Source organism: Calypte anna, chromosome 3 (genome assembly GCF_003957555.1).
Source record: "Calypte anna isolate BGI_N300 chromosome 3, bCalAnn1_v1.p, whole genome shotgun sequence".
In the NCBI taxonomy this organism is placed as follows: domain Eukaryota; kingdom Metazoa; phylum Chordata; class Aves; order Apodiformes; family Trochilidae; genus Calypte; species Calypte anna.
In genome coordinates, this window is record NC_044246.1 from 67,765,955 (window position 1) to 67,787,221 (window position 21,267).

Sequence of the window (21,267 nt, forward strand, 5' to 3'; positions counted from 1 at the left end):
TTTCTATTAACTAAGTTGCTTGTGTAAAGAATAAGGGGCAAGGTATAGTTTCTTATTATTTCTGTATCAGGGATACTGTGGCTTCTCCTCCAAGCAGTAGCGTTTTTATAGCTCTCGGTAGGGGGGTAAGAGCTGCATTTTTGGCTTTGCTTTTTTTCTACACTAGTTCTTTCAATGATTTTGAGATATGTTATTTATATAATGGGTGTATATATAAAAATATAACGTACATGTGCACACACATTTATGTATGAATGAACTTCAGAATGTATATGTATTAAAGAGAATACACATATATGTCTATATATATTCAATAATTCTCATGAAAGGAAAAAGGGACAAATATATCCTATTTTTGTACTCTAATTTTGATTTTGTTAGGTTTTGCTTGGTTTCTCTCTGTACAAAAACTGTAACTAAACCTTTAAATGGCACATAGTCTAAATAATATATAATTAAATAGTGAAGGCAAAATTATCCAGAGTCCTTGTTATAAAGTAGGATTTTTTTATATGCATTTGTTCACCTTTGCACATACTACCTACATGTGCCTTGTGCATAGCACTTTTTTACTCGGGTAATTTACAGAAAGCAGCAAAAAAGCCCCACCCGCAGTATGTTTGTTTCTTGCTACTTTTATTGAGGAGATCTTTTAATTATAATCCGGGAGAGTGGAGTTCACTATGAAAAGAAAATGGATTGTCTTGAAAATACAAGAACTTGATCGTTTACTGTTGTTGCCTGCCAACAGTGAGCTAAAGAGGTTAATGGATCGTAGGTCTGGCAAACAGCCATGCTACCTTCGGCTCCGTACACTTAACTGCATAATCAGGTTAAGGTTTGGTACTATTTTTCATTAGGGAGTGAACTGCTGGTAAATAGAAGTTAGATTTCGTCCTGGTTTTGTTTTGTTTGGTTTGGTTGCTTGTTTCGGAGGTTTTTGGGCTTGGGAGGATTTTTTGGGGTTTTTTGGGGGTTTTTTTGTTGTTGTTTTTTGCGTGTGTGTTTGTTTTTGTTTTGTTTTTTGTTTGTTGGTTGGTTTTTTGTTTTGGTTTTGGGGTTTTTGGTTTTTGGTTGTGGGGTTTTTTTGGTTTTTTTTCCAAAACAGCATCACATCGCTGATCTTGATTTCCACAGCAGGCGGCGGTCTCCCTCCCATTCCGCACCCTTGACGCTGCCCTCCGCTGCCACCGGCCCACCCCGTCCTTACCGGCGCAACCTGCGCGGGGTCACGGCACACCCACTTAGCAGGGGGCGGGCAGCTGCGCGGCGCACCGCGGTCCTCCGCGGGTATCCTCGGGATGTAAGTCCCCAGCTCTTGTACCGCTGGGCACAACCGGGCAACCTTCCGGGCGGGCACCAGCGTCCGCTTCCCCTCCGGCAGTGCCAAACCCAAAAGAAACCCCAAAGCTCAAAACCCCAGGGAGCGCTCCCAGGGGTCCTCTACACCCCCTGGACAAACTCCACTTGTAACTCAGAAACCACCACCCGGTACCACCTCTAGCAAGTGGTGTGTACGGTGGGAGGGGGGCGGGGGAGGGTGCAAAGGGGGGAGATGTGTGCGTGTGTTTGGTTTTGGGTGTTGGTTTTTTGTGTGCTTTGAGAGGGAGATGGAGAGAGAACTACTGTCAGGAAGGGAAAACACACAGAAAGTGTATAGCTCCCTCTCTCCCATCTTACGTGTTTCTCAGGGACACTGTTGGAGGAGACAGGCAGCAGCGGCAGCGTTGTAATTCAAATCACAAAGCGAGCAACTTTCTATGCTATTGCGGCTATCTTTTATTTCTCTCCCGAACACGGTCTTTTTTTTTTTTTTTTTTTTTCCCGCGTGACTGTTATAATGATGGGGGGTTTTGGGTTTTGTTTTTTTTTTTTTATCTGCTTGCTGCCCCCGCACCCCTCTCCGCCAGGGAAGCAAGCAGTAAGGATGCCCTGTCCTCCGTCCCCAGCGGGTCATGCCGCTCAGGCAGGAGGTGAGCTGGGCAGGGGAAGCAGCGGCCGCCTGCATACGGTGTGGGACCGCATGATCGGGCCCTCCCGACCTCTTCCTCGTTCTGCCGCCGCAGCTCCTGGGGCCCTCCAGCAGCTCTCGGGAGCAGCCGGATCCCCGTCTCCGCCCCTCGCTCCCCCTCCTCCAGCCCCATCCCAGAGAGGGCAGCTTCCCAGTGCCTGGGGGAGCCCAGCTGTTGGTCGGCGAAGCCCTTTTCCCTCTTCTCTCGGCCGCAGGGCGAGCAGACAGCACCTGCTTGCGCTGTCCGCCTCAGCGGGCCGGGAGGGAGGGAAGGAGGGAGGGAATGAAGGAAGGAGGGAGGGAAGATCCTGCATGCGCGGGGAGAGGCTCCAGCTCTCAGCTGGGAGCTACCGGCAGCGGCAGCTGATGCCGTGCTGCACCGCGGGCGGTGGCGACTCCCGCCACGGCGCTGCCGTGGTACCTCAGCTTTGGGGTGGGGGGCTCAAGCCTCGGCCGGGAAGTAGAGACAGAGTTTTGCTGGGGGTTTTTTGTTTTTTCCTTGTCCTTCCTGGTGACTGATTTTTTTTTCCTCATTATTTTTAATCCCTCCCCCCCCACACCTCCTTCCATTGCCCGCGGTGCGTGTGCCACCGAGGAGGATGCGCGCCTCCTCCAGCCCCTTCCCCTGCAGCTCCCGCTGCCGCGGAGGGCCGCGGGGGTCCGCGGGGCCGGGGGCGCACTGGGACGCAGCTGTCCGCACCGCGCTGCGCGGGTTGCGTCCCCCGAGCTCTCCCGCCGCTTTCCACCGCCCCTGCGCCCCTAAGCCTCCGCTCGCTTGTGCCCGGCAGCGCGCACACCGCACACGGGCAGGGAGGCACTGACTGACTGACTCGCAGCACTCTGCCGAGCTCTGCCCAGGCTGACAAGCAGCGCAGCGCCGCGCAGCCCGCCAAGAGACCCCTCCCTCTCTCTTTCCTTCCTTCCCTCCCTCTCTCCCGCTGCTCTGAAGGATACCCGGTAAGTAGCGGCGAGGACCGGCACCTCTGCTGGTGCGTGATCTGACGGGTTAGGAACCGCTTTATAATGCTGCTGCCCGCCGGGGGAGGGCGCGGGGCGGGGGCGGAGGGGTGGCGAGGGGAGGGGTGATGACAGCGATCCGAGGCAGGAGGCGGCGAGGCTCGCCGGGTGCTCCTCAGAAGGACTTTTAGCTTTGCGGTCGGGGCTTGGATGTGGGCGCCGAGGGAAGGGGTCCGTGCACCGCAGCGGGCACCGGCCGGGGCGGGGGCGCTTCGCCGGCGCTGCGGGTTGCTGCCTGCAGCACCGCGGTGAGTACGGGGCTCCGCGCCGCGCCGGGGTCCCCCGGGGACGGGGAAAGTGCGGAGGGTGCCCTGCCGTGCTGGGAGCTCCCTCCTCGGGGGCTCCGCTGCGTGCCTTGATAGGGCCGGGGCTCGAAGGGCACGGTGCCCCGAGCGCGCCCTAGGGACTGTGCCCTGGTTTTATATCCCCTTCGGTTTTGGCGATGGTCCTGGGGGCTGCTAGGGCAGTTCGGTGTTTTGGGAATCGCGGTGCCGCCGTCCGGGCGGAGAGGGAGCTCTGCTGATCACCTCACCTGCGGAGGGGAGTGCCCAGGTGCTGCGTGGAGAGGAAAGCAGAGCCCCAGCCGGTGCCTGGCCCCGCGGCTAGGGGCTGCCCGTAGCCCCCATGCCCGCTCCCCGTCCCGGCTGCTCCCGGGGGCTCCGGTAGCAAAATGCTCGTCCCTTAGGGAAGGCTTAATGTTTGCAAAATGTTTGCTGTCAAATCAGTGCGTGGCTCTGCTTAGCTCGGGTATGCGCACGGGTAACTCCTCTCTGGCTGGGGTGTCACTCCGGCTACTAAATGGCAGGGGCACAGGGCACGTGGCCTTTAGGTCACCTAGACCGCCCGGTGCAGTTCGTGGAAACAGACATAAAAGCTAGAGATTTTTAAATGGGCAGTATTGAATATTTTCCTTACTTTTACAATGTCTGGTCTAGTAGTGGTATGTATCTTTTCTCTGTGTGTTTTGTATCCTGGGTACCGTAACTCTCCCAACTGAAGGCAATGGCAAAACTCCCAGCTGAGTTCGAGGAAGAAGGTTCTCGCCAATACCAAATACTTTTCAAATGCAAAGGACTGGGCAGAAGGCTGATAGTTGGCAAAGTGAGACAGATGTATAGAAGAAACTTAATTCTTAAAAGACAGCTTTTTTTAACCAAAGAGATTTAGCTGCATTTTGTCAAAAATGTTTTCTAGATTTTCATTCTCACTTTGCAATGGAAAAAAATGGGAATGTTTTCTTGACATGTTTTATATCAAGATGGACCAAAGCCCATGGCTTTACCCACACACATTCTTAAGTGTTGCCAGATTAGTATCTTACACTTTTCTTGTGCTGTGAATCTTTTTTTTTTTTTTTTTCCTCTTACCAAAAAGTTGAAGAAAGCAAAGAAAGCAGGGGGAGGAGGGTCACAGAGAATTGCATGGGTTCCCATTGACTTAAGTGGCCTGTGAGATCAGGCCCAGAAGGGTTCAATAGAGAAGTAAAAAGAGAAATGTAGTATAATTTGTAAGGAAAAGTGTTGCATAAGCATTTAACTCATGAATAGTCTCCCTAGAGGGAGAAGAAAAACATAAAAGTACATTAATTTCTTATCTTGTTGTTAATAACTCTTGCACAACACAGATACAAATAAGAAAGAATACTTTTGATTAATAATTAAAGTGCCCATATTCATATGGACTACAAGGAAGATTTTATGCAAAAAAAATCCATTAGCAAATGGAAGTTCTAGTTCACAGAACATCCTCTGTTCAATGCAGTATTTAGATTGGGAGCAGTTGGATACATAATGAAATACCAGATAAAAATATTCATAATCAAATGGCAAAAACTAGCTTTCTCCTGTAACCTGTCTAACCACTTGCAATTGCCTTCGAAAGGAAAGTGTGAACACAAAACTTTAAAATCTGAGTGTTGAAAGAACCATGAAAATGCTGCATGTGGTCAACAACTTACCAAATATCAGAATTATTCCCATACTCCATGAGGAATGACTATTCCAATGATAAGAAAAATAACCTTTCTGAGTTATGGTCCAATAATTGTGTTTCCTCTCTAAGCACAAGTGTGTATTAATAGCCAAGAGTAAAAAAAGTTTGAGGTGCTTAATCAGCTTTACTTGTAGGCATCTGGTAGATTTGTCATTGAATTGAAGTGAATGTACCACTGTTTTTTAACTGCTCCACTGATCACTGATTATCTCCTCTCTTTGTAATTACATAGGGAAGACAAAAATTTCATTTTTAAAATGTCATATTACAGGTTCCTTTCTAGTTGTGCCATGAATTCAAAGTTTTCTTTTGCCATGTGCCATATATGAGGATGTAGGATACATATTTATTGGACATTGCATGAAGGAAAATTTTCTTTGAGTTGCTTTGTATATTCTCTACTTTGTCTTCTGTTTGCTAATACATGGTAATGCCACAATCTATTTTTGTTGATAATGCTTCAGTTTCAAGTCAATTAGGAGGAAGATGGTGATTATTTTTATATTAAGAGTTTTGGAATTGGTTTGGGGGGGGGGAATATGTGCTGATGGATTTTTAAGGTCCAGAGCAATACTTAATCCTCTTTGATTGTTTGGATGAAGAGAATCAGCAGTTCCAAAAATGAGGATATATTTTTGCATAAATCTTCAGTTTTGTCTGGAGAACCATCAGTTTGAAATTTAGCATTCTTTTCATTTTGGTGTTCTAACACTTATTCTTCATATGTGCATATGAAAATGCAGCCAGATGTTCTTGTGGACAGCATCTCCAAAATCAAGTTAGCTTTTTTTAAGATTACCTGTAAGAAAAGAATATATAAGATTTGAATATTTAAAGGGAGGTTGAAAGAGGCTAGATAAAGATGTAATGGGAAACTCCAGGATATGGTTCTGAATAATCTTTACTTGCTTCTATAACCCTTATGGATCTCATTCTATTTTGAGGAATAGGTGCTGTCTATCTTTATTCAGATATCTTTTTCTAGACTTTTGCAAATTAGTTGTCCCTTTCCTGACTCTTGAGACATGTTTATACAATTGAATGCTATGGTTGTTAAGTGAGTGGTAACAAGTGTTTAGGGATCTCTTAGTGTCTGAATCTACTAAATCCCAATATTACTGGGATCCTTGAGAGTCACCTGAATTATGTGATTGTTACACCTTTTAAAAGTTTTCTCAAAATAAATTTGAATGATTGTTAATCCTAGAACACATTTGTCAGAGTATTTATTTAAGGACTATAGACTTCTATGTAGCAATTTAAGAACAAAAGACTCCAATGTAGTTCAAATCAATCAAAATATTGGTTTTAGATTGTACATTGTACATATGGAACCTGGCATGTAAAGCAGATGGTATGTAAAATTATGCATAGCATGTCTGGAGAGCCATACAATATCTAAATGCAGTGCAACAGAACAAGGAAAGAGTGTTACATGTAACTTAAAATATGAAGTACTGGTCTATGTCTAGTGTCAGCTGTGCTTTGTTTTCATGTATGTGTGTGTGTATGTTCAGTTTTCTCTCACTCCAATCAAGACATTTCCTTGATAATATTATCTTCCCTAGAAAGCCATTCAGGCTGATGTGGTATGTTCTGGCTAAATGAAATAAAGAGGGACATCCAAGATGAAGTAGTTTAATTTGGGTTCAGAATACAAATGCACGCAAATTAAAAAACAAACAAAACAAAACCAAGAACAGGACTTTTAATCCCTTTAGGAAAACACACAATTAGCTACCTCATCAAAGTTTTCAAATATGTAAGGGGTGAGTGTCAAGGAGATGGAGTTAGGCTCTTCTCAGTGGTGACCAGTGATAGGACAAGGGGTAATGGGTGTAAATTGGAGCATAGGAGGTTCAAGTTGAATATCCGGAAAAATTTTTTTACTGTAAGGGTGACAGAGCCCTGGAACAGGCTGCCCAGGGGGGTCGTGGAGTCTCCTTCACTGGAGACATTCAAAACCCGCCTGGACACGTTCCTATGCGAGGTACTCTAGGTGGCCCTGCTCTGGCAGGGGGGGTCGGACTAGGTGATCTTTCGAGGTCCCTTCCAACCCCTAGGATTCTATGATTCTATGATTCTACCAATATTGTGGGATTTTTGTATTGTTTATACACTTGGTTTGCCCGACCCTGCAATAGTAGCTAATAGTACTTTTTTCCTGTTGCATGAATACTGTTAGGTCCACGCACTCTCACACACTGTTACAAGTGTGTAAGCATAAGATTTCTTCCTGATTAAACAAGCATTGCTGTCCATCATTAACACAGCCAGATTATCTGGTAATTGTAGAAAAATTCACATATTAGTGAAAATGAATCAAATGTTAGGCATTATCATGTGATCACCTCAAAGGGACCTAATCATATGTTATGTTGAAGAAATATGCTTTTGTGATCAAGGACCATGGAAAGTAATAATTTTCCCAAGTTTATTCGAGTGTATAAATCTGGTTATAAAATACTAAAATATTGTCAGCATCAGGCAAGTTTAATTTTTAACTTCTAGGGAAAAGCTTTAAATATTTCTCTCTTCTTTTTTAATGTTCTGTATATTTTAGAAATACTGCAAGCAATTAACTCCTTTTAAAAAAGTTGTACAGCTGTACTCTTTGATTTTTCTAATCAAAATGAACTTTTGTAGATAAGAGATGAAGGGTGAAGTTTATAATGAAGGACTACAACAAAGTGAACTCTAGACATAACATAAGGACCTAGGAACACATAGCATAGACTTTAATAGCAAATTTTGTAAGATGCTGCCATTTTTTCAAGGAGGCAAATTGAATTAATGCCCCCATGTTTAAACTGTTGAACATCCTCAAACATTTTTAAGGTTTATTTTAAGGTACCTGAGCTGACATAGAATATTTCACACTGCACACACGCACAAAAAAAAGTAAATTCTGTACTTTTTTGTTCACAATCACCCTTGCATCCTCATGCATCTCTTTGTTTGCAACAGTATTGCTTGAGAAAATACAGCTCCCTGTCTGGAGGATTTAAGTAACACACTTGTCCTGATAAGTTACAGAATAGTGTCTATCAATCCATTTCTCTTTTGGAGATGAAAGAATTTTTATCAATTCAAATCACTGTAATACAATTTTGTATTATAATTGTTTAAACAGTCTTGCTTGCACACAGTTGCTTGAGTCTCTGGACTGTCATAAATAAAGCTATTAGACTGTATTATAGCAAACACATACTCAGAGTCTACCAAGGGATGACAGGATTTTGCATTACAGCATAAAGAGTTTTAAAATATCTGCAATAATGTTTGGTAGAGGGCCTTCATGAGCCAATTCATAATCTCTCTCTCTCTCTCTATATATATAGGCTATTTTTGTTTAGATTTCTAGAGAAAATATTAGCGAGTTAATCCTATGTAGAATTAAGTAGAAACAGAGCCAACAATTAAGGGATTTGACCTCTAAAACAGGTAATTAATATTGTTCAGCAGCATGTAAACTTTCTACACTAGAAATGGACTTTCAGCCTACATCAACACCTCCCTTTACAAGTTGGTGCTCTCAGAAGACTGGCATCTCAGTGGGAGACAATTCAGTTTACAGCAATAGAAATGAATTTACACTGCATCCTGGGTTCTGGGCAGACAGGTTTGGTTATATTTTTTTCCCTTGCCAGACAGGATTTCTAAAGGTGTGACTTTTGGCAGCTAGACAAACACAACTGAATTTGGCAAAACCCTAAATGAACCTAGAGCCAAAGTTGGAAATGATGAAGACATGGCAAAATGAAGTAAAAATAGGTAAGGATGTGTTTTTTGTATGGGTTGGGTTTTTTGTTTGTTTCTTTCTTTTTTAGGAGAAGAAAAATTGTACTCTTTCATTAAAGATACTCAAGGCAGAAGTAAAGAAAAAAAAATAGCAACTGAAGTTAAAAAACAAAAAACCAAAAAAATTAAGTTACCTGAAATATTCTGGCTACAAGAGAAGTTGATGTACTGCTAGGATGGGATCTTCAAAAGAAGACAAAAGCCAAAAAATAACCATTTCTCATGGTGGAAATCCAGATGGCCCTAGCAGTTTTTGTGTGTACACATGTGCATACATATATAATTTTTTTCTTTTAGTATCAAAATCTATATCATGCCTTAATTTTTTACTGTCTGGTTTGCTCATCCCAGCAGGATTTGCTGGTTGTTCTTCCTTTCTGATCATGAAGATACAGAGAAAGATATGACAGCACAATAAATAGCTGAGACTGGTTAAACTTTTACTTGAAGGTACAACAGCAAAATCCAGTGGTTCTCCAGCAGCATGTTTTAAACCAAAGGCTATAAATAACACCCAGTGCTGGGGAAAAAAAATACAAAAAGAAAATTAACTGAATCTTGAAAAAGGAGAAAACAAAATAAATCTTCACTTCAGTGTCTGAAGCCAATGTTACATTATGTCCTGAGAAGCATGAATCTGAAAGATATTTTACCAGCTACAGGCTAATGTCATCTACAATCACAGTCAAGATCTTCCTGTGAAAACTTGAAAATGCAACTACAGTTATACATTGAAGAACCAGGAAAGATTATTAGTGACTGTAATGTAAAGCTTTAGGAAAGAAGAAGATAACAGTAGAACAGAAGAGTTTTGAATGCAGCACTGTATTTAATACAGTAGATAGATACAACATTTTTTTAATATCAGCTTTTGGGGGTAAAAAGACAGCTGACTGGATTGAATACAGCTAACTGTGGCAGGATGTCAGAAGTAAGTAGGAAAGAAGAAGTGAAATTATTTTAGATAATTTTTTGCTGTATATCTTCACCTTTGTAACCGCTGTGTAAGTATAAATAATGTCAGAGATGATAGAAATCCTTTGTATTTATAATTTCACATTCCTGCCTCTTGCAATAGGATTAATTTCCAATGTAAAGTGAAAAAGATTTGCAGTAAAAAAAAATTATCAGTGCAGAGTCTATCAGTATAGTCAAACAACATGCCTTTATTTGTCTTCTGGTGGAAAATTACCTTCCTGAATGCTGATGCACAATGTGTCCCAAATAATCTAATTATAATCTATTACGATCTTTTTTTGTAAATAATTCTGAAAAAGAAAATGTGACTGATAAGGTTTTAACCAACCAAAGAGTTTTCACGTAGAGGTAGAAATGATTTGAGGAGAATTAGCGAAAATTCATTCTCGAATTAAAAGTTCTCAGGTTGCATATCCCACGCAATACTGGTGACAACTGACATTGCTAGTTCCTCTGTCAGTGTCCTCTATTTAATGGTTTCTGACCTAAGGATGAAATTCACTTCTTTCAGGTATAGCCAAATGTCTTGGGCTTCAAAAAGTTGAATTTTGCAACTACAGAAAATGTAAACTCAGAGCTTCATTCAGATCGACCTAAAACCATGTTTCATTTCTGTGGTTGCTTTCCCAGCAGTTCCTTCAGGACTGCTCCCTAGGTGGATCCAGGCAAACTCCACTCAGCATCCCTTTCCTCCTCCGTAGGTCAGGCCCACAGTGTGTCTTTACTTCTCTCTTGGTGACCAGCAAAGAGACTGTGATGCAGGGGCTTCAGAAACATTTCTGTGTACCTCCACCTTACACAACATAATAGCAAGAAACAACCAAGGAGGAAGAAGCTTTTTCTCTGTGAGGGTGAACGAGCACTGGCACAGGCTGCCCAAGGAGGCTGGGGAGTCTCCTTCTCTGGAGACATTCAAAACCCACCTGGATGCCTTCCTATGTGACCTACAGGAGGTGATCCTGCTCGTGATGATTTTTTGAAGTCCCTTCCAGTCCCTAACATTCTGTGATTCAATGAATCTGTGAATTTCATGACAGAAGCTTTACTTACCAACATTATCCCTGAACAGAAATTATCCTATTTATTAAAAAAAGGATTAAAAAGATGTATCTGTCATTCAGATTTGCCACTTTTCTTCTTTTGCAACACAGCAAACTAGCAAGTTTGGATTTGTTTTTTTTCAGAATGAAATAACACAAGTTTCTCCAAGATATGTATGCTGGTTTTCTTTTCTCCATTTCTTTTTTGGGGGAATAGGAAAAGAACTTCAGTGAGAAAAAAAAATAAAAAAAAAAAAAAAGAAAATAGGATAAAAACTTTTTAAACTGTCAAAAATGTTTCTTTTTTACACAAGGTAAGCATATATGATTAAGGCCTCTTTATTATTCATCACTTTGAAAATATTCTGTGTTAGACTGAAAAAATCCTATTTTTAATGTCACTTCAGAATGGACAAAAACTTTTTGCTACAAAAAAGTTGTATTTGAAGATTATTCATTCAACTTTCATGAACAACTTGAAGCTGACTTGAATTTCTTTGAAATTTCTGTTCTTCAGACACGTCAAAACCTGGAAATCAAAGCTGTCATATTTTCATACATTTTCTGTGTGCTGTTTATATTTTCCTTTTTAATCTCTAAATTATTTTTTTTAATAAGAAAAAAAGAAAAATGTAAAAAGTCCCCAAAATATTGACAGAAGATTCTTAATTTGTCCCTAATCAAAATGTTTTTCTTTCTCACCTTTTAAGATTTTTAACTTGTTTTCAGCTTTCGAAAAGAATTTCAACAGCTGCAAATATTTTCCCTGGCAGGTAGAATAACATTTGCTGAGTTCTAGAGCACACACTGTTGGATAGATCATGATTTCTGTCTAATGGATAAAGTAGAAGTATTGGAAAGGTAATCAAGTGCTTTCTTAGAAAGGCACTTCCTTAGGGGAAGGCTGCTTATTATTTTATTCCTGAATACAGCTCATGCTTTCAGGCAAACTTAAGGTGATAGCAGAAAGAAAGAGGAATGGAAGTGTGTCTTTGCTATAACTAAAGAAACCAGTGAGTGGGAAATCTGGTGTCGTTTTAACAACTTTAAGACAAAAGATCTTCTGACTGAACTGTATTTAGGCTCAGGATGAAGGCTTAAAAGACATTTGGTGACCAGCTGGAAAGAAATCCAATTGAGTTAACCTACCGTTTCAGGAATTTAAGTTGAATATGTGTTGTTTATATGACTTGACATGTATCAGTAAGAAGTGCTTCTGGAGGAGACAGCTTGCCTCTAGATTGGGATGTATATCAGCACCAGTGCATTGGATCAATATGGGAAGCACAGCATGGAGATGCAGTGTAAATCCCCATCACAGTGGTAGGGAGAAGCTGGCCACTTACTTCTGTTTATCCCCCAAGGACACGAGAACAGATTTGTCAGGGTTTGTTTCTTTTATTCCAGTAATAATGAGAGATTAATTGAGAATATTTACTGTTGGGAGACTAATTGGGACTGTTTGTTGCTTAGATTTTTTTTTTCTAGTACAGATGCATTTCTACTCCTTGGCTATATTTTTTTATGAATAAAATGAATTATGCAAGCCTGGAGGCCAGATAAGGATGGCCACTTCCATATGGTTAAGCTCCCTTAGCCTCCTGAGCACAGGCTGCAGTTTGCTTGCCTCTCGGGAGTGGTCGTCAGGCTGGGCTTGTGCCCTGACCGTGCCCAGGAAAACCCTTGGAGGTGGCTGGTCAAATAGCCAAGATCACAAGAGTGTCAGAGGCTGCCCTGAGATTTTATGCTTTAGAAAAAAATTCTTTAAGTACATGGATTCAGGCCCTAGTACTGTTTAATTCACTTGCATAGATGTGTTATATAGGTCAGTATGCCTCCAAATATATACATGTTGTTTATTCACTTTTCTCGTTAGGAATGAACTCCACTGATTCACAACACAGCAGGATGGTGTTTACAAATAGTGCAAAAAGAGCTTAATATTTGTTTGTAAGCAGTTACGGTATATTCAATAATGTTCGGAAAGCAGTGGAAGACTTAAACATAGTAAAATATTTTAAGAAAAAGTAGCTACATTTCTGAATCCTTTTCATAATTTATAGTTATGTTTCTCATTGAATAAAGGGGTCAGATTATCCAGAAATCGCTGTTACAGGAAAGGAAACATCTATTTACACTGTGTTTGTTGTCAGAAGTTTATGAAATATTGAAAACATTTGTTTTAGAAAAGTAAGGGTACAAGCAGTTCTTCTCAAAGATGCATTGCTAACTTTTGCCAGAGAATACAAACGAAGGCAAAAGTCCTTGTTTGGTGCAATAGTCAATATTCTGTGTGCTAGAAAATAATCATGACAAACCTTTTAGGGTGTGGTCTCAGAAATCAAACTCCTCTAAGCTTTAAAATGTGAAAATTCTCAGCTATCTGAATATTATGCTTACACAGGCTAGTTCAATAAAATTAAATAAGTAATTTCATGACATTGGCTTAACTGCTTTGTAAAAATAAGTTGGTTGTGGAGGAAAAATACATTGATTTATAGTGGTTCTTATCACAGGTTTTTATTTCTTGGTATTTATCATCACTCTTACATGTTTTGCAGTATCTGCAAGTCATTTTCTCTACTCCTCATCTTATTCTCATGAGCTCTTGCAAGATTTTATGATTCTTTTACCAATGCAGGATAGCACAGCCTCAAAAATAGTGAAAACTAATCTGCGTGAGAGTAAATAAAAATGTTGTTGAGGAGAGATTCTCCTCACTATAATCCCTCAGTACCAGTTTTGTGGTTGATGGGTTGCACACATAAATTGCAGCACTCTTGGGGGAAAGTCTCCTAGCAGAAAGATAGTACTTTTCTAGCAATGGTAAAATAATTGTCTCTAAATGCCATGACCCCAGGTGTGTGGCAAGACTGAATCTTAGAGAGGAAGGTCATGAGGTCTCTAGACCTCACATCTGAATTTGATAAATGGACTAGAGTCAAACGTCAGTTTCATTATTCAGGGGGTACTATTTGATTCACCCAACAAAGAAGTGAAGATTTTTTGAAGCCTGAAATTGAAACCTGATTAAGTGTAGGAGGATTTTGAGCTTATCTTTGATTTGAAGTTGGGCTGGTATATGAAACACTTACTTTGCCTTTGTATTGAGAACACCTACTTCCCTAAAACTCTTCACACTTGGAAAATTACATGTAATGTATAGCTCCAGAAATATATTTAAAAGCAATTGGTTAGTAACAAATATCTAAAGACCCCTGGTAACAATCTGAGAAAGATACTATACAGTAATGTATGAAATATATGAAATACCTTTTGGTACAGATTTTTAACTTATTCATATATATTGTACACACTCTTAGCAAAATATAAATGCATTTTATCACTACATAAAGCGTGTAATGATTAAGGAGAAGTGAGTGTGTTCCCAAAAGTTCAACTCCTTTATCAGTGATGCTTAAAAAGGAATAGTTAAATAAGTAGAGGTAAGGGTGGCCTGGACCTTCTTTGGTGTTTAGGTGAAGAATATCTACTAACTACTACCATAATTTGTTTTGTAAAGAGCAATCTGCTCCTTGCATTCTGCTATAACACTTCTGGTGTCTGCCTTTATGTCTTCTCTCACTTCAGCTTGGTCTGTGAGGATGCTGGCTCTTAATTGATGAACAGTATTCTGTCCAGAAGAAGAGGAACTCTTACCAAACAGTTGTAAATGGGTAATGAACTAGTCTGCATTTTCATGTCTGGGGCAGACACAGCATTTACAAGAAGTTTGAGATTTCTTTAGGTGTCTTTCAAAGATGAGGCTTTTTTATCCAGCCTATTTCTTGGTAAAAGCCCCCAGATTCTGATGTGGCTCTGCAAATCTCTTGCAGTCTGCCTTGTTGTCAAAATATTGTCATTTGTGGCTATAAGGGTCTATTGAATATTTCAACCCACGTTATAAAGCTACTCTGAACAGATGTTAGGCTGAGCCATCCAGGGAGAAAGATCATGACACATTTGTTGACAATGTGGTACCAGTGCCAATAGCTTCCTATAAACTATGAAAAAGCAGCTGCTGCTCTGGCCAGAAATTGTACCTTCCCCTTGCCTGCTTTCAGCAGGCAGCAGGCCTGACTCTGAACTCCCCCAGCTAACCTTGAAGCTGCTCTTACAGTAATGGAAACCTCTCTATTAGCCTGGTCCTGCAACCATTTGGCACACACTTAAACAAAATTGTTCTAGCCCTTAGTGTGTCAGCTACTGCCTCAAAAGTGATAGTCTCAGCTTATAACTCAAAGTATAACTCTGTTATACATACACTCAGTGCAGTATGGTTCTTAAAAGGCATTTTAATCTGCTGGCATTTTAGTTCGTAGGCTCCTGGGGTCAGGTTGAAAAAAATCACTAATGCTGAACTTACTCTGATATTCTGGGCAGCCTTCTGAATTTTAAATAACTAAATCCTCAGAAGGCCATGCTTTTCAAAAAATTATCTTTAAGACTGCACACAGAGCTTTAAGCTCACTTCAGATAATAGCACACTGATACACAGGCTGAAGTTTATAAAAATGCAGGGTAAGAATTTCTGAATTTAGAGATAGCGGTAGTTATTTTAGATATAATTATCTGAATATCTGGCCTATAGATTGCTAACTATATGAGTTCTGTGTTCTTGTAATTCTTAATATTTGCATCTGAATTAACTCTTCTGCATTGTTGGTTTTGTAGTTGACTGCCTGCTCAAGCATATGGGATTATTTTGAAACCTATATAGAAAAATTGATCCTATTATAATCTGAAATTGGGCAGGAAAAAAAGAAGGTCTGTATTTCCTTAATCCATTCCTTTACATATATAAAGAAAAAACAAAAATACCACCACTTTGTCTTGAGAAGGTCATTTCTGATTTGTTAGTATTCCATATGTAGTTTATCCAGTATCTCTTGCTTCTCCTGGTGCTCTACTGGAGTTGTTACTGATTCTCATCACACAGTGATCCTCATGCCTCCACACCTGTGTTTTACAGCTTCCTTTTCTGCTGTGGCCTCTTCCGTTGCAGAACTGAATCTAATGATCCTTGCTTAGCCCATTGAGCTCCTCTTGTGGTCCTCTATCACCTCCTCCTCCAGTCTGACCCTTTCCTTGCCCTCAGACTCTTTCCAAGCTGTAGACTGCAGTGGGCATCCAGCCATGGAATGTGACCAGCTTTTGGGCACAAAATAAACCCCATTGCATCTAGGGAGGGACTGCAACCCGTTAGCCATCTGTTCTGCTGGATTGTTAGGGATAAAAGATACCCAGGGGTAGTTTTTAGCAAAGCCTTGAGCAAGTGTACCTTTCTGGTTTATCTGAACCTTTTCTTGCTAATGGCCTTAGAAGCATCCTAGATCTAACTGTCCCTGTATTGAAATCGAATCCAATTCTGAAAAGCTGAAAACAGTTCCCAGCATATAGCACACCTTCTTACTGAGTTTGACTCGAGCTGTTCTCCTTTGGGAGGAGGTCTTTTTGAGACAGGATGAGTCCAATATATTCCTTGTTCAACCAGCTGCCACCAAACGTATTCATCTTCCCTCCAAGGAACTGTGAGTCCAGATCCATTCACACTTTGAAAACTGATGAAGCAGAGCAACATCTTCCATGATAAGTGATGAGTCTGTTGTTCCAACCTTTTTTTTTCTTTCTTTCTTTTTTTTTTTTTTTTTTTGTTTCCCCACAATTAGTGAAGAATGCCAAAACAGATGTGTTTCATGGTTGTGCTTTTAGGAGCAGAATGAAGTAAAAAGCCTGGGATGGTTGCTACAGTGAAATCTTGTAGTGTGCTGTGTGCCTTAACTGTGGGAAAAATATATTCTTTGGCTTCCCAGATAAGCCCCAATCATTTCTGAGTGCTCCAGCAAACTCCAGGAAGAAGGTTTAGCAACTACTCACCCATCTTGTGTTAGAAAAGGTTTATTAACTTCAACATGTGTCCAATCCTTCCTAGTTAGCAAAGAGTTTCTGGAATGCTTCTTCAGCTCCTTCTGAGATCATGTGTCTTATTGTTAGATTGACAGCAAACTGTGCCTGGCAGGGACATCTGCAAGCTATTCCTTCTGGGGTTGAATGCTTGCTTTTGTGCTAGATGTGTGATGCATAATACACCAGTTTTGCTCCTTAGTAGAAGGAGGGCAGAGTTTGCTTTACAGGGTTTATTTTATTCTTGTCCTGGTCTAAAAGCACTGGCTTCTTAGGGATTGGGTGACTTTTGTTGGTTGTTGAGGTAGATATTGGTTCTTTTTCTTCACAGCATCCTTTTGATACAAATATGCTGCAAATAATGCAAATAAGAAAGTAGTGACAATGGTTTTTGCTAAACAAAACAGAAAAAAAAGATCATACAGCTCCACAAATAATCCCCTAGTTCACTCTACAAACTGTTCTGTTAACAGATGTATACAGTTTTATAAAAGATGTGAAAGTATATCAAGAAATCTCCATATCTTTTGAGAGCTCTGGTTGGGGTCCTTATGAAAATAGAGTCCACCTGTCAAACTATTCTGTTTGATTAGTTGTCTGTATTCTCATCTGGGGGGTATTTTTGCTAAAAAAAAAATAGAAGGGCCAAAGTGGTATTTCATTGTCTTTTTCTTCCGCTTAGGAAATACACATGGAGTTGTTCTTTTTGTGAACTACAGTTGTGATTGCTATCCAGCAGGCTCAGGTCCTGAATAATGAAATACTGCATTACTTGCTTTCATCATGCTAAGTGATCCGTCTCAATTCTTCACTTATATGAGGAATGACCTATGCTTTCTTATCCTTTCCTCTCTCCCAGAGTTTGACACAGAATTTCAATGTCACAGGAATAAAATAACAACATTACATGTATGCAAAAATAATTTTCTTTATCATATATCATTCTCAGTAGCATCACCCTTTCACCTTTTTCAAAATTAGATGACGGACTAAGTAATTGGTGTTTGTTCCAATCATAATGGAAAAACTGTGACTACTTAACATGCTCATGCCCTCTCTGTAATTGAAATTTGCAAATATTAATGAGATTATACCACTGTTCTGTCAATAAACATTATCAACTGAGTTGATTTAAGTCGAGGTCTTGGGATTTCTGCAGAATGACTTTGCGTTGTCACTCTAAAGGTTTCATTATAAATCTAACAGATCCTGACTATCTTTTTTAATTAACTCAAGTCCCCTCAAACTTTATATAATGTGTCACTGGGTATTAAGTATACAGCTCTTGCACATGTAAGCAGACAGGGAGAACACACACTGACGTGATTGTTGCTTATGAAGAGTTACAACTGTGAGGAGCCTTTCAAGTTGCTTCCCTCGCTGCAAATAAGTGAATGACAGATAATAGAGATCTGTTCCACATGTAACTTGTTCCTGGGTTGATGTATGTCTCTCGTGGGCAAAAAAACATCCAGCACTGTCTCTGGGAGACCAAGCCCAAAGCTCCTACTTAGTTCTTATGTGGCAGCTTTGCAATCAAAAGTGACCCTACAGTTAACAAACCTCCAGAGTTCCTCAAGCAAAGCTGCTTGGAAAAGGTGACTGGCTCCCTTTACACAAAGCCTGGTAAAGCCAAAGGTGAACATTTGTATGCACACAGAGAACAGGAACGCTGTATGTAATAGCACCAAATGGTGACACCTGGCATAAAAATATCATCATGGGGGGGGGGGATTCTTAGTTACCTTGGTTATGTTTAATAATTGTGAGGAGTCAATGCTCTGTTCTGAAGAGGCTATAAGTTTCTGTAAATGCCCCTGAACTGAAATTTCCAAGATGGGTGTATTGCTGTGGGTACCTGGAAAGTTTGAGGAAAATGGTTTCTCATAGTACCTTTAAGGAAAACCCCACAATCATGTTATTCATTAAAAACTGGAAGGCTTAAATATTTTTAATGTCTCAAGCTTCAAGGGCTGGAAAACTGAAAAAGCTAAATCCAAAGCCATCACACAGATCTTTCTTACAGTGTATTTGGTCATTCCAGTGACATTTGACTGAGCTTCAGTTTTCAAAGGAGTATATAGCACAAGAGTTTTTCCTAAATTTAAAATTAAATGTAGTTCTATATATGTATTTGTAATTACTTGAAATATGCTGACCATTGGAAGGAATGAGAGAGATCTTGTCTGCATTTGGCAGGAAGGGTCTCAATGCATGTTTTCAGCTTTGAAGAAGAATGCTAGACTGGATTGCACACAGCAAATGGGAAAGTCTGTACATAAGATAGGCAGTCAAAGGGCATTGTGTATTACACAGCCTATTTCAAACTGAGAAACATTTTCTTCTGTTGTTACCTTCCTCTCACATTTTCCATTAAGACAATGTCAACAGATAAACTTGAGAAAATCCTACTAAAAGTTCTTCTAGTGAAAGATAGTAAAAGCCATCATTGTGCAAAAATTAAAAGTGAGTAAAAATTACTTGTGTTGCAAGTATTACTTCCAAATTTTCTGTGCCCTATGTTTTGAAAAACATCAGACTGAGTTATCACATTATTTCTCCTACCTTAGGATCTGTGACAGCGTTATTTTATTTTTTATTGGAAACTAACACTGATATTTCCCTGATACTTTTCTGAAGGTCCTATCTTTTATTTTTAAATAAAAGTAGAAAATCTTGGGGGAAAAAACCCAAACCAAAACAAACCCAAACCAAAACAACAACAAAAAATCCAAACAAACAAACAAAAAACCCAACCATAAGTTGGGTTTCAGTTTCTATCACAGTTTCTATCTGTGACCATGACAAAGAATACTTGAAAAAAAAAAGAAAAAAAAAGAGCAAATATTTTGGGTTTTTTTAAGAGAGTGATTGACACTAGAATCTTCCTGCTTGACATAGTCTAATTTTAGGTGTGAACAGTTACAAAGCTTTTTGTATCTGCATTGGGCCTGAATTCACCTTTATGATGCTCCAGTATTGTGTTTTTCACTACCTGAGCCCTGCTACAAAACTAAGCCATCTCATGTTTTTTCCAGTTAACTGAGAAAGAATTTCTGTGCTCTAGGAGGCTTTCTGAAGAAAAATATTGAAATAAAAATAATTTAAATAAGGAGATATTCCAAAAATAATCAGTATTCCATCATTCAAATAATTGTCCTGGCGATAGAAATTTGCAAAATCAGGGCTTAACTTTTAGTGTCATCTCTGAATTGCTTTTATACTCAGGGTATTTTCCTAGTACAATCATTGAATTTTCTTAAACTAGATCTATGGCCAAATAGTATACAAAGAAATAATTATTCTTAAAAGAGTAATTTTCTTCATTGCAGTCACTTCAGAGAAATAAGTAGGTAACTATTTAATAGCATACTTTCAAAGAATGGTTGCAGTAACCATTACAATTAATTCCACTGCCAAATACCAGAATCTCTTCAACACTTTTCTTTTTTTTTTTTAATAAGCTTTATATTCTAGTTTAATTATTCTGCAGATTACAGAACCTATTGCAGTACTCAGTGAAGTATCAAACCAGAGGAAAAGGTGAAGCTTTCTCCAAACTACATCAGCACATTTCTCTTCACTGTAAACTTAAAATTGATCATGTAATCAGAAAATTATCACATCTGTGTTTTTCATAGTAGCATGTCCATGTGCTCTGCCAGTATGAACATCCTTGCCTGAGATTAAATGCTTAGCTTCACATTTCACTCTTCCTTTCTTAATACATATAAACCAATTCATGCAAAAGCATGTTACGTTTCAAAGACAAGTCAGTTGTGGGAAGATGTTCAACTACTGCTACTTTAATGTTTAATATTAGTTTTAAAAATTGTATCGTTAGGTATTTGCAGTGTATAAATTGCAATACATTTTTTTAGACTTGTCTATCATTAAAACTCATTACTTTGTGCATTCCTGTAGAATACACATTTGAGCAAATTTGGCTTTCATCTAGCTGAGTTATTGAGTTTCTTTTTCTCCCTTTTATATAATTGTGCATTTTTGGTTTTCGAAATGTCCTTCTCCAAATAGTTTGTAAGGATACATAAAATACTTAATAGGACAAAGTGTTGAGAGGCTCAGTAAAAACAGACACTGCTCCACTAGTAGGAGGGAGATGTCTGTGCTAGAAATGGTCAACAGCTCCTGTCATTTTTAACTATGATTGAAACCACAGATTTCTATCTGAAAATACAGACACTATTTCATAAAACTCAGCTCATACACCTACCAGTTAATATATGACCAATGACTGGAACAAATTAATTTTACTGGACATTATACCGTAATTAGACCAAACTATAATGATTAGTAAAATAAGGAACCTGCTCTTCAGAATATTCTTTCCCAACATGTACTTTAAAAATATTTTAAAGAAAAACATGAGGAAACAAACAAACAAAAATTTATCCAACCTATGGACTTTTCAGGTGTTCTCTGCATTTGACATAAGTTAACTTTATCTTTTCCATTGAAGGTAGGTACTCCACAGCATTTGCGTGTTCCAGAGGCAGTAAAAAA